Consider the following 16,195-nt stretch of genomic DNA (forward strand, 5'->3'; position numbering starts at 1 on the left):
AATTATCGCCTGCTTCTATTCAATTATCTTTTTTCATGATCGGGTCATTACAATACGAAACGAGAACTTTGGTGGGTTAAAGTTCTATATCTTGAAATCCTGTATTATAAGAAACCAGTACTAAATACTGAGCTGTGATAGCCCAGTGGATATGACCTCTGCCTTCGATTTCGGAGGGTGTGGGTTCAAATCCAGTCCGTGGCATGCACCTCCAACGTTTCAGTTATGTGCATTTTAAGAAATTAAATAACACGTGTCTCAAACAGTGAAGGAAAACAACGTAAACCTACGTACCAGAGAATTTTCTTAATTCTCAGCGAGTGTGAAGTCTGCTTATCCGCATTGGGCCAGCGTGGTTGACTATTAGCCTCCTAATCCTTCTCATTTTGAGAGGAGACTCAGCTCAGCAGTGAGCCGAATATGGGTTAATAATGACAATAGCAAATACTATAATTCTGACGGCCTCCGTGGCGCAGTGGTATGCGCGGTGGATTTAATGGCGGAGGTCCTGGGTTCGAACCCCGGTTGGGCTGTTTGAGATTTTCTTAATTGGTCCAGGTCTGGCTGGTGGGAGGCTTCGGCCGTGGCTAGTTACCGCCCTACCGACAAAGACGTACCGCCAAGCATTTAGCGTTCCGGTACGATGTCGTGTAGAAACCGAAAAGGGGTTTGGATTTTCATCCTCCTCCTAACAAGTTAGCCTGCTTCCATCTTAGACTGCATCATCACTTAGGAGAGATTGTAGTCAAGGGCTAACTTGTAAAGAATAAAAAAAAACCATAGCTAGTGATGCTAATGATCTTTACTTTTCATCCAACGGCTGTGTCAAGTAGTATACAAAGTAATTAATTTATCAAACCCTTCGCCAAAGCATTAACCGCTAGATCGCCCTAATGAGGGAAATAGTCCTCGACCAGTCTCGGCGTCATTATCTCCGGACAAGGCATTATCTATTCAAACAGGCGATGGCAAATGTCGCCTTTATCGAACAGCTAGCGAGCCTATCTCAAGGAATAATGTATCTTAGAATGATGAATATAAAGTTGATAATCCTGCCAACACACCGTATCTACGTGTGGTCGACTAAGGAGTTGGAGACATAACACCTAGAGCGGGAAATAACTTTGAGATGATATAATTAGAAACGTTTAAAAGACTAGAGCCGTGATAGCTCAGTGGATATGATCTCTGCCTCTGATTCCGGAGGGAGTGGGTTCGAATCCGGTCTAGGGCATGCAGTTCCAACTTTTCAGTTGTGTGCAATTTAATAAATTAAATATCACGTGTCTCAATCGGTGAAGGAAAACATCGTTAGGAAACCTGCATACCAGAGAATTTTCTTAATTCTCTGCGTGTGTGAAGTCTGCCAATCCGCATTGGGCCAGCGTGGTAACCCCTCTAACCCCTCTCATTCTGAGAGGAGACTCGAGCTCAGCAGTGAGCCGAATATGGGTTGATAACTAACTAAAAGACTTAAAAATACTTTTAGTTAAACAAGTTCAACATGTCTATTGAAAATATAAACATCTGTAATGTAAGAAATAGTAGGTACGTTTATATTTTGATTAGTCAAATTACCAGAAGAATATTTCAATTGGAAGGACACAAGAAAAAAGAGGAAGTTCAAAGAAGATATGATTTATGAAGAGTGTGCAAGAGGATTTGTCTGTGCATTGCATAGATACGAAAATGCACTGCCTATCCTGAAAACTCATTACGAAGCTGTACTGGAAATGGAATTTAAATTTTGTATAAATAGTACGTATCGTACTTACCCTTGTTAAAATCTTGTACACGCCAATACCAATAGTAGAAGCATGAACTCGCGTTCTTTTTGTTTTGTATAAAATAACGGTCTGACTTACTCAGACTCTTACAATATTAAAATGATATAGTTATACATTCAAATTTAGAACCAATAAGAAATTCAATAATAAACAATAAAGTAAAAATTTTAGAACGGATTTTAACTAGTGGTTAACAAAATATCATCATTATCATTCATCATTAGCAACCCATATTCGGCTCAATTTTGAGCACGAGTCTCCTCTCAGAATGAGAGGGGTTAGAGAGAGTCCACCACGCTGGCCAAATGCGGATTGGTAGACTTCACACACGTAGTGAATTAAGAATTCTCAGGAAGGTAAGCAGGTTTCCTCACAATGTTTTCCTTCACCGCTAAGACACGTGATATTTAATTTCTTAAAATGCACATAGCTGAAAAGTTGGAGGTGCATGCCCCGGCCCTCTAAATCGAAGGCAGAGGTCATATCCACTGAGCTATCACGACTTTCATACAAAATAAACTATAGCAGAAATCTTGATGTAAAGAAAGTCTAAGTTCCTTTTGACTCCATAACAGATAGTGAGTTTTTAGTCTTAAAGTTTTCCGAGAAAATTCTCATAATTTTAGCATGGACATAAATTCTCACAAAGTAATTTGATAAGCCGAGATAGAATTTATGCAAAGAAATGGTAAACATTTTACAAACTTGCATCCGAGTGTCTTACAGCATCCCAATGAGATTCGTTTCAGCCATTACCAAGTTGAAATACTTTGAGATTTATATGGAGTTAGTTTGTGGAGTCGTGCTAGATCTTTCACTTAGGATAAATGTAGGGACACGTTTTGAATAACATTAAGGGTAAACGCGCATTTATTAGGCTAAGACCGCTGGTCTCATATGGGTAATTCATGCAATATTCATCATGGAAAATAATATTTTTCATGGGAAAAAGCAACCTTCAATTAATATGTTCGTACCTGAAAATAATCATTTTACATTATACGAAAATCTAATCCAAGGCTAGGCACATACATGATAAATACAATCTTATAATTTAAAAATGAATCGCAAAGTGCGTTGGTAAGCGCATACTAACTCAACAACGCCTGGATTTGGTCAATTATTTTTAAAATGTTCGTTGAAGTACTAGAATGGTTTTTACGGCGAGAAATTTAAAAAATAGGGTAGGGGTAGGGTAGACGTAGGGTACACGTAGGGTAGACGTGGTGTAGGGTTGGAGTAGGGTAGGTAAGGGTATGAAAGAAGTGCACAAAAGTCAAAGGCGATAGTGTTGAAAACTCTTCACTATATGAAATTGCATGGTCAATCCAGATAACATATTTCTTAACTTTTTTTTAAATTAAGGTGACAACATTAGGCTCTATTAGATTATATTTTTACACATGCAACTTGAAAATAAGAGATGTCCAATACAAACTTTCAACCCTTATTTTACCCCATTTTGATTTAATTTTCGCAAACTAAAAATACCTTAGAACATTATTCTTATTGTAGTCTCAAATCCTGCTATGTTTTATTCAAATTCCTTCAGTAGTTTCATAGTGATGCCCTGTCAACTAAAAGACGAATGGACAAAAAAAAAATATTTCGGCTTTAGTATTGATTTTATAAAGCCCTCCAACAAAGAAATCAAAATATCTTCAATGTACAGAATTGATACCGCTACAGATTTATAAGTATAGATTCTGTGATATAGGTAACAAGTGAGCGAATACCTTTAGCAGTTAACTATTCGAAGTTACTCAGATATCTGATTACTTCACTTCGGACAGAGTTCAAATCCGATACTGAAATACGTGAGTTATTATTGGCCGGAGAACTCTATATTGGAAACAACAAACCTTGTTTGGTAATCGTATACCAGATTGTATGTATAAGGTAACGATACCTTTTGAAACTGTCATTTTATCTCCAATTTCAGTACCAATTTGAATATTTTTCTCGTTACAATGCACTATCTAATTAGAATTGTATCGATTTCTTGGAAGTTCGGTATTTATTGGTTTAGTAACAACATTTTGTGGGGTTTTTTTTTTAAATAGACGAGAATAGTAATTTATTTATTAGATTTTCTTCCAGCTCAAAATAAACTTATAAGTGACAGGTAAAATGAATAAAAATTAAATGTAAAAATTAAGTTTTTATAATAGTAATTTTGTACTAACTACGAGTAAACTTCTCTCTCTATCTTTTAAACTAAGTACAGATTTCAGTAGGTTTTTGTGCCAGCTCGTTTGATAACAGACATTTCCCAAAATGGGCCTTTATTATTTACAATAATTGAGAAGCAGGTCGATAATTTTTTTAAGAATAGAAGACACAAGTTTTTGACACAATTATTTTCAAAATTTTTGGAATCGAGCCAAAAATATATATTCATTTTCTAATTATTTGTCTGTATGATCTGAAGCTCAAGCTTTGAAGTGGTTAGTTTTGCCTGCAAATAAAATCCTCAAAATAAAGAATTAAAAAAAATAAATATAGAATTTAATATAATGATACTTTTATACAAAAATTAGCTAAGTCAAATCTTGAGCATAAATGCATTATAAGTACTTCTATAGAATTTGGCACACACTTAGATATCATTTTTTTTGTCGACCAATTCGATAACGACACATTTTGGCTACGATTTCTCATTTAAGTTTTGATTACTTTAAGTATAACCATTATAGCTAGCATGTCAAAAAATATATTAAATCTGAAAAGGTATACCTATCAAGTTAACACGTTATCAGACTTATTTTTAAAATAACGAATGTACCTAATAACACGGGACACGTCGTAAACAACTTTTAGCTACATTAAGTATGAGTATTTGTGTTCATTTTCTCTAAACAAAAATTCTCTCCGAACCGATAAAAATAAATCATAGCAGACAGCCATGCCAGTAGTCTTGAAAAATTGTCTACACAAAAATTCTTCAAATAAAAGCATTGCCCTCCGAGCTCCCTCAGAAGCCTACATTGTGGGCCTCCGTTATTTATTTTTCATTTTTCATCCTCGAAACTCTAATGTTCTTTAATAAAAGAAGCCGATACGGCCACATTTTTTTTCCAACTTGATTCTCTACCGCGATGTTTCATTTCAAGATGGCTGCCTCATTATCTATGGTTCAATGGCTTTAAGACAAGTGTTTTTAATATATTTCTTTAAATCCAAGTATTCCAAATAGTTTTATATGATTATTGATAGGCATTGAGCATAGTGGTGATATGGAATGGTAAGGACAAAATGTATAAACTTAAGGTTAGTTTCGATAAAGAACGTTTCTTTAGATTTACATACTAATACTAATACAGGCGACAGACCTGTAGTTTTGATTGTACAGCCGAACTGTTCAGTTAACCGCGCTACAAACTGTAAAGTTAAAACTGGGCAATTAAAACTGAAGGTCTGTAGCCCGCACAATGTTCTATCTGTCAGTTGCGGACTACTGTCAAACAACTTACTACAAACACTTTGCCGGGAAAGTTGGTTTAGAAATGAAAATGAACCAAGAAAGTTGAATTTTGGATATGACGTGGGGTAAGCCTAGAAAAGATTAACTTCAAATTTTCGATCAAAATTTCCTGTGCCTGTACCAAAATTAAGCTTTCTCGGTTGTTTTGCATTTTCAAATGTATAAAGTAACTGGACTACACTACTTCCAAAGCCAAACCGACTTCCAAAAGTAGACCAAATATCTAAACCTTAAATAATACAGATTCAAATGTTTCCATTCAAATAAATATTTGGCACAATGATATTTTATTTGTTGTCGTCACAATCATTATCCACCTACGCAGTCGTTTGTAATATGATATCTTGTTTTGTAATAGTTTAGACAATATATAAACCTACTCGTTTAAGTTTTATTGGACCTACTCGTATCACAGAACATAAAGCACTTAAGCTACGACTTTTTATATATCTGTGATACTTCAAAGTTTTGCAAAATTAAAAATTATTCAAATCAGACTACTGTACTGTATACGAACGTTGCGGTTGTCACAGTTAAATACAATTGGAAAGTAAACTCACGGAAGAGTAGTCTCATTTTTTAAAAACTGTTTATTTAGAAAACCATTACAATCGTTAAAATACAGGTCATTAGTCAGTAAAAAGAATGTTAGTCGACTATCCAAGCTGTAGCATCTGCCTACATACCAATTTAGTGAAGACCGAAGTTGAAAAGCAAGTAGATATTCGAAATGATTTATCTACTCGGTATGTGGAGCTTCTTTATCATATCTGTGAAGATAAAATAATATTTGTGGATCGTTTGAATACTGAATATGGTTGGAATTTATGAAAGACTACTTAGAGATCGTTTTATGAGAAAGCTACCAGTCTTTTGGGAATACTTCCTTTTGGTATGAATGGTTTCTTGTACCTTTCAAATGAGATATTTATTGGAGTCATATTAAATATGGAGGTAGATGTAGTTTGGGCTATATTAGAAATCAATTATGAGATAGAAAAGGAACGAAAGTTAAGTATCAGAATAAAATATTATTTACAAACATAAGGCCAGGTATCATTACTGCGTTTCGATCATATAAGGGTTAGTTTACTGGTGCAATAACGGGCTATCAGGAATCAGGTTTATGGACTCAGGGTATTCCTTTGATTGTATTGACATTTGCATGCCCTGCTAAATTATTCTCAGTTTAAAAGCGTTGTTAATTTATCGTCAGCTTGGAGTATTATAGTTATAAAAAGAAAATTATTATTTTTTGAATAATATATGTATAGTTTTGTATTCAATTAAACGTAACAAATAAATCAAATAGGTTAATCTATTTTTGACTTTCAGCGGCGAAACCAACGAACATCAATCAATTCTGTAACATGTGCCTATAAGAAAACTGAAAAACTGAGAACATAAAAAATAAACACTGAAATGAAATGAAAATATCACTTCATTGTATGACATAATCAAACGATAACAACAAAAAATAATGAGGTAATAAATTCAAAAGATTAAAGAAAATAATGAGCTATTCGATATTATAAAAAACATTATTATGATTTTGTAATTTCGACTATGTAAATGTTATAATTATTATGTAAATGTTATAATTATTATGATAACATTTAAAAAGTCAAGGACCGAACAATACAAAACGATTTTGCGAAACGTGACTTTAGCGAAACACCTATTTCCTTTCAACAATCTCTTGAATACGACAAAAATTAACATAAACGGAATAAAGAAAATAGCGCCTTGGCAAAAAATTTGTTAAACTTACTTCGCGGCTTATTATCTCTTCGGCTGGAAATTCTGGTGTTCTCAACTTTGTATCACTCACTTTATCTTGAGCACTTTCTGTTTCAGTTACAAAAACTCATGCTAATTTAATTATTGCCTTCTTTATCGGGGCTGTGAACGGTGATTTTTATATGATTTGGACCGAATGCCTCCGGTTTACTGGTCCAATGATGCGTGGGACGAATGAGAACATTTGATGCATAGAGAAATTTGACTCCCCGTGGGTAAACTATGAAAATAATGATGATTAAACACTACACAACAGTAATGAGCTGACCGCAACGGATCATTAACCAATAACCGTTACGAAAGTTCAATTGATATTGTCCGCACTCTTCCGTTAATTGATTTTTGTAAACATTGACTTTATTGTTCATTCCCCGGATATTATTTTGTTGGAAGCGATAAAAATTGTGTTGTTTGTGTAGCGAACAATGGCCTATTGTACGGTACCCATTAGATTAATGGCTTCACCTACAATTTTTTGTTCATTAGAACCTTTTTTACATCAAATGTGTTAATCATCATTATTGTCATCGTTACAGGTTTTTTGATTGATACCGAATTGTCTTTTTTATTACTTATTCAATCTCATTTACATCTCATTAGATTCTATTACAATTTTTAATCAACTCCATCGACGTTTCAAAGTCCCATAAAGGTTGAACCCATTTCGTAGCCAATATCGTATTCCACATTAACTAAATGTATCACAAAGTCATAATACTCGGTTTAAACTAAATCATTTCACGTTTCCGTTCTAAAGTTACATTTCTGAGTTCCCTCCCGATCCATTAAACGTTGTCAGACGTCAACAAAGTCGGCAACATCTAATATTACCGTTCGACTGATGTGTGTTTATATTTAATTTGTTACAAACAAATCTCATCGAAACCACATCCGTTTTACATGAAAACCACTTTTTCCATACGAAGGACCAATAAACCGCAGCACTTTTACGATTTTTTTTTAATTTTGATTTACCTCTGTCCGAAGCACTTGAGCAACTCACAGCACTGATAGCAATCCGTTGTGATAATAGTCAGGTTTTTAGGGCACACTATCTGGGAATAAACATCCCTATGCAAATACGAGGACGCATCAGTTGCGATGTTTCGAGCGCGGGAGAAGCGACCGGCAGCGATGCGGTTCCTCCGACGGCCGGAAAGCGACTGGCTGAAAATTATGTTTTAGCTACGGGCCACACCGGCTATTGCATCCGAGTATGAACGAAAATGGCCGAATGTAATTTTGAAGTGTGAATGAAAAGGATGAAGGATGACTCCAGTATGAGGGGGACGGTTGCGCAGGTAGGGGGAGACTGCATCGAGGATAGGGGTTTCGTCTGCACAGGTTAGAGAATAGAGATGGAGTGCATTTGTTTGCAAAACGGAGTAAAGGTGTCGCTCGAGGGAGTAAAAATTTTCAACAGAAGCAAAAGGCAAAGGTATCTATGCCATTTATCTTGCGGACGTTGACGTAGAGGGACTTTTCTCACTTAGATAGTGAAGTAAGAGAAAACGTATGATACACGTAGAATAATACGTTGTTTTCAAAAGATATAGGTACTCAGAAGGATTTATATGTGTTTTTTTATTCTTTACAAGTTAGCCCTTGACTACAATCTCACCTGATGGTAAGTGATGATGCAGTCTAAGATGGAAGCAGGCTAACTTGTTAGGAGGAGGATGAAAATCCACACCCCTTTCAGTTTCTACACGGCATCGTACCGGAACGCTAAATCTCTTGGCGGTACGTCTTTGCCGGTAGGGTGGTAACTAGCCACGGCCGAAGCCTCCCACCAGCCGGACCTGGAAAAATTAAGAAAATCTCTATCTGCCCAGCCGGGGATAGAACCCAGGATCTCCGTCTTGTTAATCCACTGCACATACCACTGCGCCACGGAGGCCGTCAAATTGATTTGATGTTAATTTTAATAGGTTTATAACAAAGACCAAAATAGTAAATAGGCCAGCAGGTGGACGAATTAATAGCATTTTGTCAAATTTATTACAATGGCACTTAATATCCCATTATTGTACCAAAGAGCGATGACAAATTGATGACAATTACATAATTCCGTATCACCAATTGACATACAATTGACACAAATTTGACAAGCAACCATTTTGAGGGGAGTTTGAAGATAAATTGGATTACTTTATGTTGTAGTACCTACTGTAAGCCTATGGTATAGGCACTGAGAAATGTCATCTATATAATGTATGATATCCACGTTCGTATATTTAAACTAACATTCGTCAAAGTTAGTGAATTAGACTACTAACTGACTGACTGCTGCCGTTTTTAGCAACAATAGAGCTCTCTGTACTAGAGTTTTTAAACGTTTTAATTATTAATTATCTATCATCATCATCTCCTTACCCTTATCCCACTTAAGTGGGGTCGGAAAAATATGTCAATCTTTTCAACTCATCATCCACTCCTTTTACACACATGTCCTCTTTCACACAATCCAACCATCTCTTCTTTGGCCTTCCTCTCCTCTTATGACCTTCCACTTGCACATTCAACATTTTTCTAGTAATATGACTTTCCTCTCTACGCATTACATGTCCATACCAAGCTAACCTTCTACTCCTCAATTTTTCTGTCACTGGCGCCACCTTCAGACTTCCTCTTATATACTATCTATCTACTAGTATCTAATCTAAAATATCGGTAATATATTTCATACGCAAACTACATAATCTTATAAAACATAACTAACGATTGATTGTAACAAGTAAATATTCAGAATGTGCCGTGATATCCCAGTGGGTGAGCCGTGATATGGTGGAGTGGACATGATCTCTGGGTGTTGGGAAGTGGGTTCGAATCTGCTCCGTTCAACTTTTCAGTTGTGTGCATTTTAAGAAATTAAATATGTACGGTGAACCGTTTGAGACACATATTTAATTGTGAGTGTTAAAACGTGAGTTAGTGAGTGAGAATTTTCTTAATTCTCTGCGTGTGTGAAGTCTGCCAAACTGCATAGGGCCAGCGGGGTGGACTATTGGCCTAACCCTTCTCATTCTCAGAGGAGACTCGAGCTCAGTAGTGAGCCGAATATGGGTTGATAACGAGAACGAGAAATATTCAGAACATACAAGTCAACCACCAAGAAAATTGTTGCGAAAATTTAGTTTTTCTGAAAAACATTTTCCAAGTCGTCGGTTAGCTCATTATATTTTTTGAATAACATATGTAAGTCCAAAGAAATTCTTACCAACATATTACATAAAGCAGTGCCCGCTATACTCTTGAAAAGTTTAAACTAGCTCCGACCAAAGAATATCCTTTTCATATTCCATATTCGGGAAATTTAAATTTAAAATCGCATTACATTGTGCTATTATGAACTCTATGCAGCTAGTAATAGAGTGGAAAAGTTTTCTTTTCACACTCAATCCCTTCTGAACTATGACTACAGGTGTTAAATAACAATATTCAGTAGTTTATTCCAGTGATTTGCTCTGACTCAAATGTATTGGCTTTTAAAGTTGGAAAAGGCTACTTTCATACCTGGTTTTAGTCTAGATTTTGTTCCAAAGAAAAGCGGGCCCTTGTTTAGTTATTGCTACTTATTTAGTTACTAGCTGACGCTAGGTTCGATTTTATCCTTTAGGTTCGGTATTATATTATTTAGGTTCGGTGTTATTTAGGTTTTATTTAGGTTCGGTATTATCTATATATATTAAAATATATAGCTTATAGCCCTATAAATATATAGCTTATAGCCCGATAAATGGGCTATCTAACACAGAAATAATTTTTCAAATCGGACCAGTAATTCCTGAGATTAGCCTGTTCAAACAATTTATTTATTTAATAACTAGCTGACGCTGCGCGCTTTTACCCGCGTGGTTCCTGTTCTCGTGGGAATACGGGGATAAAATATAGCCTATAGCCTTCCTCGATAAATGGGCTATCTAACACTGAAAGAATTTTCCAAATCGGACCAGTAGTTCCTGAGATTAGCGCGTTCAAACAAACAAACTCTTCAGCTTTATAATATTAGTATAGATTGCTTTTGCAATGGCACATTATTTGTAACTGTGTGTAACTGTTTAATATTTTTATGTTACTTTAACGAAAATTCACGAAAGTTGATAATTTTATAGAGAATATTAGATTTATGAGAAATATATTAATTATAGGTAGAAATAAGAGCATGCAACTTGGAGAGCGTCACACAACGATAGTTATCACTTTGCAGTAGTTGTAATAGTTTTGTATTTGTTTTCTATATCTCTAGGGGCTAGTGGACCTCCCCTCCTCCCCCTTTTCTTTGGACTTTCATCGACAGTAATCAGTTGTCTATTTACTTCTCTGTCTACGCTACTACTATTGTGATGCTTCACTCAGTTCCTGAGATTAGCGCGTTCAAACAAACGAACTCTTCAGCTTTATATATTATATAGATATAGTTAATATTGGTCAAGATATTCACACACGATCTTATACCTACACATACGTGTGTAGAGAGCCTACTGCTTGCATATTTTTAATAGCATTTATGGAGCATCCAATTAGTGTACACGTCTTTTACAATATTTATCGACCATTCCACGCCATATTATGTTAGGAGATTGTGGTGCGTCAAGGATTAACATAATTTATAGTGCACAAAGCCAGCTGAATGTACAGGTATGTAGTGTACTCGTTTATACAGACAAACAACAAAGAACGAAAATAGGTTGCTAATAAAAAAGGATTTATGCTAAGAGCCATCGCAGACCACAGATTTTTAACAATCGGACTTCTTTTTAATTGAATAATATTTTTTTTTCATATTTGATGACCTTTTACAATACACTTCCGGTAAAGCAGCCTTACCCGGGTCACGTGCTTCACCCGGGTAAGGCTGGAATCCCGTACTCGGTCCACCACAAGAATACCCAGAGGAGATGACCAGCATAAGCGCTTTCTCCATAAATTAAGTGAAAAGCCCTTAGAACAATTTAGTAACAGTTATTTGTACCAGAACTCTTCAGTGGCACTAACATACAACCAATCAGATAATTTCGTGAAGAGAAATAGACAAAGTTCAACCAATGCCGGTGCAACTAAAAATACCGCTATCTTACTCATTGCGTTGGGACGAAGGAGATGGTACTGGGACAAATTCGTCGCCTTTGGGCAATATTTTGTCTATTTCTGGTTACTTGGTCATATGTTAGCACCGCTAGTGACGTACTGTGACGATGCGTATTTTTGCGACTAAACAGCATTGCTGTGTAACGTTCTAAAGGGTATGGTTGCCGATGTAATTATAGACACATGCTGCTAAATATTCCTCCTTCGCGCTGTGGTTGCTGACGCGATTTGACTGAAATTTGGAATGCAAATAGATTTTACTCTGGATCAACACATAGACTATTTTCATCCCGGAAAATCCATGGTTCCCGCGGGATTTGTGAAAAACTGAATTCCACTCGGACGAAGTCGTAAGCGTCTGCTAGTAAACAATAAGTTCGTTGCACAGGCACCACATTCCCCATATTTACGTGTATTTTGAACATAATACGATAGCGTTTGTAGATTTGCAAGCATTATCACATCCCACACGTGGTTACGCTGAATAGAGCGTGTCCGCGCCAACGGAAATTATCTGTGGGCGGGATCCCGGGATTTATTGATGTGTATGGATGGATTTATAATGAATTTCATACTCGGTTTCAACACATGTATCCTTTGTATAGCTCATTGTGTTTAAGTTAATCGGTAACTTGATTACCTGATTAAATACTAGCTTAAAATTTTATTGATATAACTAGCTGACGCCGCGCGGTTTCACCCGCGTGATTTCTGTTCCCGTAGGTATATGGGGATAATATATAGCTTATAGCCTTCCTCGATAAACGGGCTATCTAACACTAAAACAATTTTTCAAATCGGACCCGTAATTCCTGAGATTAGCGCGTTCAATCAAACAAACAAACTCTCCAGCTTTATAATATTAGTATAGATTATTAGTATATCTCAGAATGATATGGGTTAGTCCGGTAGTCCACCACGCTGGCCCAATGCGGATTGGCAGACTTCACCACACACGCAGAGAATTAAGAAAATTCTCTGGTGTGCAGGTTTCCTCACTATTTATTCTTTCACCGTGTGAGATACGTGTTTTAAAATGCGTATTAATGGAATATTGCTATAAACACCGAAGCGTAATCTTAGATTCTAGTTTTAACTACTTACTAGTTTTAATAATGGGTGTCAAATTGTTAATTTTCACGGCGATATTTTTGCCACAATAAACCAGTGAACTTTATTTAATACATTTACAAGTTAATCCATTGACTTACACGAGTAAATCGTATAAATAGATCATTAGTTAGAACATCAACGTTCTTTTCATACTGAGTTATAACTCAACTACAAATGGGTACCATTTCTCCGATCATAACCGGATATTAACGCCTACACAATTGAAGAGAAGTGATTTACATACGCATAATTTAAGTGGCGAAAACAAAAAGCACAATAATGACTTCTATATGACGCATTGTGTGCGCGCAATGGCTACCGGCCGCCGTAACTCGTAACGCTGTCTCGCAAACGAGTCCGAGACGGTGCGGATGACAGTTCATTGCGGATTTGCAAAGGCGTATAATATAAATGCGTTATTAGGTGGCTAGTGGCTGTGTATTTCATAGGATCTGTTCCCTTTATGTTATAGATGCTGTAAATATTGTGTTTATTATCCTTACTCTAGATACTATAGTTTTAATATGCTAAAATAACGTATTTAATTGACGCATTGTGTGCGCGCAATGGCTATCAGCCGCCGTAACTCGTAACACTATCTCGTATACGAGTCTGAGATGGTGCGGATGACAGTTCATTGCCGATTTGCAAAGGCGTATAATATAAATGCGTTATTATGGTGGCTAGGTGGTGTCTCTTCCCATCATGTTAGACTCTGTAAGTAAATATTGCCTTTGTAACCAATATTTATTATAAGAAAGTATCTATTAATTGACTCACCGTAACTGGTAACACTGTCTCGCGCAAACGAGTCTGAGGTGGTGCGGATGACTGCGAATTGCGGATTTGCAAAGGCGTAATATGTTATTAACCATCGAAGTATAATTTTTCACAAAACTGTGTACTATTAAGATATTTTTACATCATAACAACAGACTAATGCGTTAAAATAGAGCAATAACAATTTATTATTATTTTTTAAATTTAAAATTAAAATTTACGCATTATACATGGTTGATACAACTATTGAATATTTTCCCTATTAATTCAATAACAGTCGGTAGATTTTCGTGGAATGGAATATTTTAAAATATTACTGTCGGTTCGTTGACAGAGCTCGTAATACTGTCTCGCACAAGCAAGTTCGTGCGGATGACAGTTCGTTGCGGATTTATAACAGTTCGACTGTGAAAAATCTGACTTTGTAAATTATCTAATTAAATTGACAAAAAATACTCGTTATACCGGGTTTAAATACTTTGAAAATCACTGCATAAAATCAAATTTAAGTTCTAAAAAAAGTTTTAAAAAGTAATTAAGGTCTCTAGCGAAGGGTTGCCAAGAAACTATATGTCTAGAAATTAGGGAAACCCTTTGACACCTATATTGTATCTAAGGACTAGTCCCTAATCGCTAGACGTCGTCGCTAAATGTCGTGATTTCTCATGATAGGTAGAAAATATAATAAATAAATCTAATACGCATCGTACGCATTGGACGCATCTATACTAATATTATAAAGCTGAAGAGTTTGTTTGTTTGGTTGAACGCGCTAATCTCAGGAACTACTGGTCCGATTTGAAAAATTCTTTCAGTGTTAGATAGCCAATTTATCGAGGAAGGCTATAGGCTATATATTATCGCCGTATTCTTACGGGAACGGGAACCACGCGGGTGAAACCTAGGCTGGGCGTCAGCTAGTCGGATTGTAAACAGGAAAGATTTGATTGTTTGTTTGTTTTACTCTATAAAATAAATTTGTGCTTAGTAATGATTTTATTATATTTTTATCATCATCATCATCATTATCAGCCGATGGATGTCCACTGCTAAATATGGGCTTTCTGTATGAATTTCCAAACAACACGGTCTTGAGCTGCCAGTACAACTGCTCCCTGCAATCTGATTGATAACCTCGGTCCAACTAGTGGGGGGTCAACCAACACTGCTCTTTCCGGTGCGGGGTCACCAGTCCACCACCCTGGGATCCCAACGTCCATCGGCTCGTCGAACTTCGTGCTTCTTCCAATACCACTTCAGTTTTGCGATTTGTTTTCATACATGCAATACAATCAACAGCAACTTGGCTACCTTCCATTCATTTAGTTGATTGACCTGTTACTGAACATCAAAGGTTATCAGGACATCTATTAATAATAATAGATCAACAGGTGACGTATCCATTAATAGATAAGCGAATAAAAGCAACACTTAGTACCATTTCATGTGTGACGCATGAAAAAATCACATTAGACACATTTCATCACAATTACTTGTGCTTGACTACAATCTTGCCTGAGGAAAAGCAATAATGAAGTCTAAGTTGAAGCGCGCTTGCCTAGAAGATGCCTTTACTCTTGCTTGGTGATCAAATTGTGTGTCAGGAAACACAGACGCCGAAAGGGTATCCCACATTTTAGTAGTTCTTATTAGGAACGTTGACGCAAAACGTTTCGTGTGGGTTGACTGGATGTCGACAACAAAAGGATGCCGCTCATCACGGCGTCTCGCTGAAAAAAAATATCGTTAGGTACACGAATAAAACATCATCACTATAATTAGCAAAGATCAGTGATATGACCCTAGAGCAGTGATAGCCCAGTAGATATATATATGACTTCTGACTTCGATTCGGTGGCCGTAGGTTCGAATCCGGTCTTGCACTTCCAACTTTTCAGTTATGACCATTTTATGAAATTAAATATCACGAGTCTCAAACGATGAAGGAAAAACATCGTGAGGAAACCTAAGAATTTTCTTAATACTCTAAGTGTGTGAAGTCTGCCAATCCGCATTCATTCAGCGTCGTAGACCTAACCCCTCTTATTCCGAGAGGAGACTAGTGCGCAACAGTGAGCCGAATATGGGTTGTTATCTAATGATGAAGATAAGATCTCCTTCTTATATGAGACCACCAACT

General features: G+C 36.3%; 1 protein-coding gene across 7 annotated transcripts in view; it reads right to left on the reverse strand.

Moving 5' to 3' along the window:
- LOC112054260 (uncharacterized) overlaps positions 1 to 8,241 on the reverse strand; it is a 254,519-nt gene extending 246,278 nt beyond the window's left edge. The window contains exons 1-3 of one of the 7 annotated variants that reach the window (XM_024093981.2): positions 8,047 to 8,241; positions 7,043 to 7,173; positions 5,958 to 6,041 (exon numbers count right to left, since the gene is read on the reverse strand). The gene's annotated coding sequence lies outside the window, so the exon portion shown is untranslated. Of the gene's footprint in view, positions 1 to 5,957; positions 6,042 to 7,038; positions 7,292 to 7,902 lie in introns of all 7 variants that reach the window. The other 6 variants (XM_024094010.2, XM_024093988.2, XM_024093965.2 and 3 more) reach the window with 6 other exon arrangements.
- Between the last annotated feature and the right edge of the window lie 7,954 nt (positions 8,242 to 16,195).

Source organism: Bicyclus anynana, chromosome 21, assembly GCF_947172395.1.
Source record: "Bicyclus anynana chromosome 21, ilBicAnyn1.1, whole genome shotgun sequence".
In the NCBI taxonomy this organism is placed as follows: domain Eukaryota; kingdom Metazoa; phylum Arthropoda; class Insecta; order Lepidoptera; family Nymphalidae; genus Bicyclus; species Bicyclus anynana.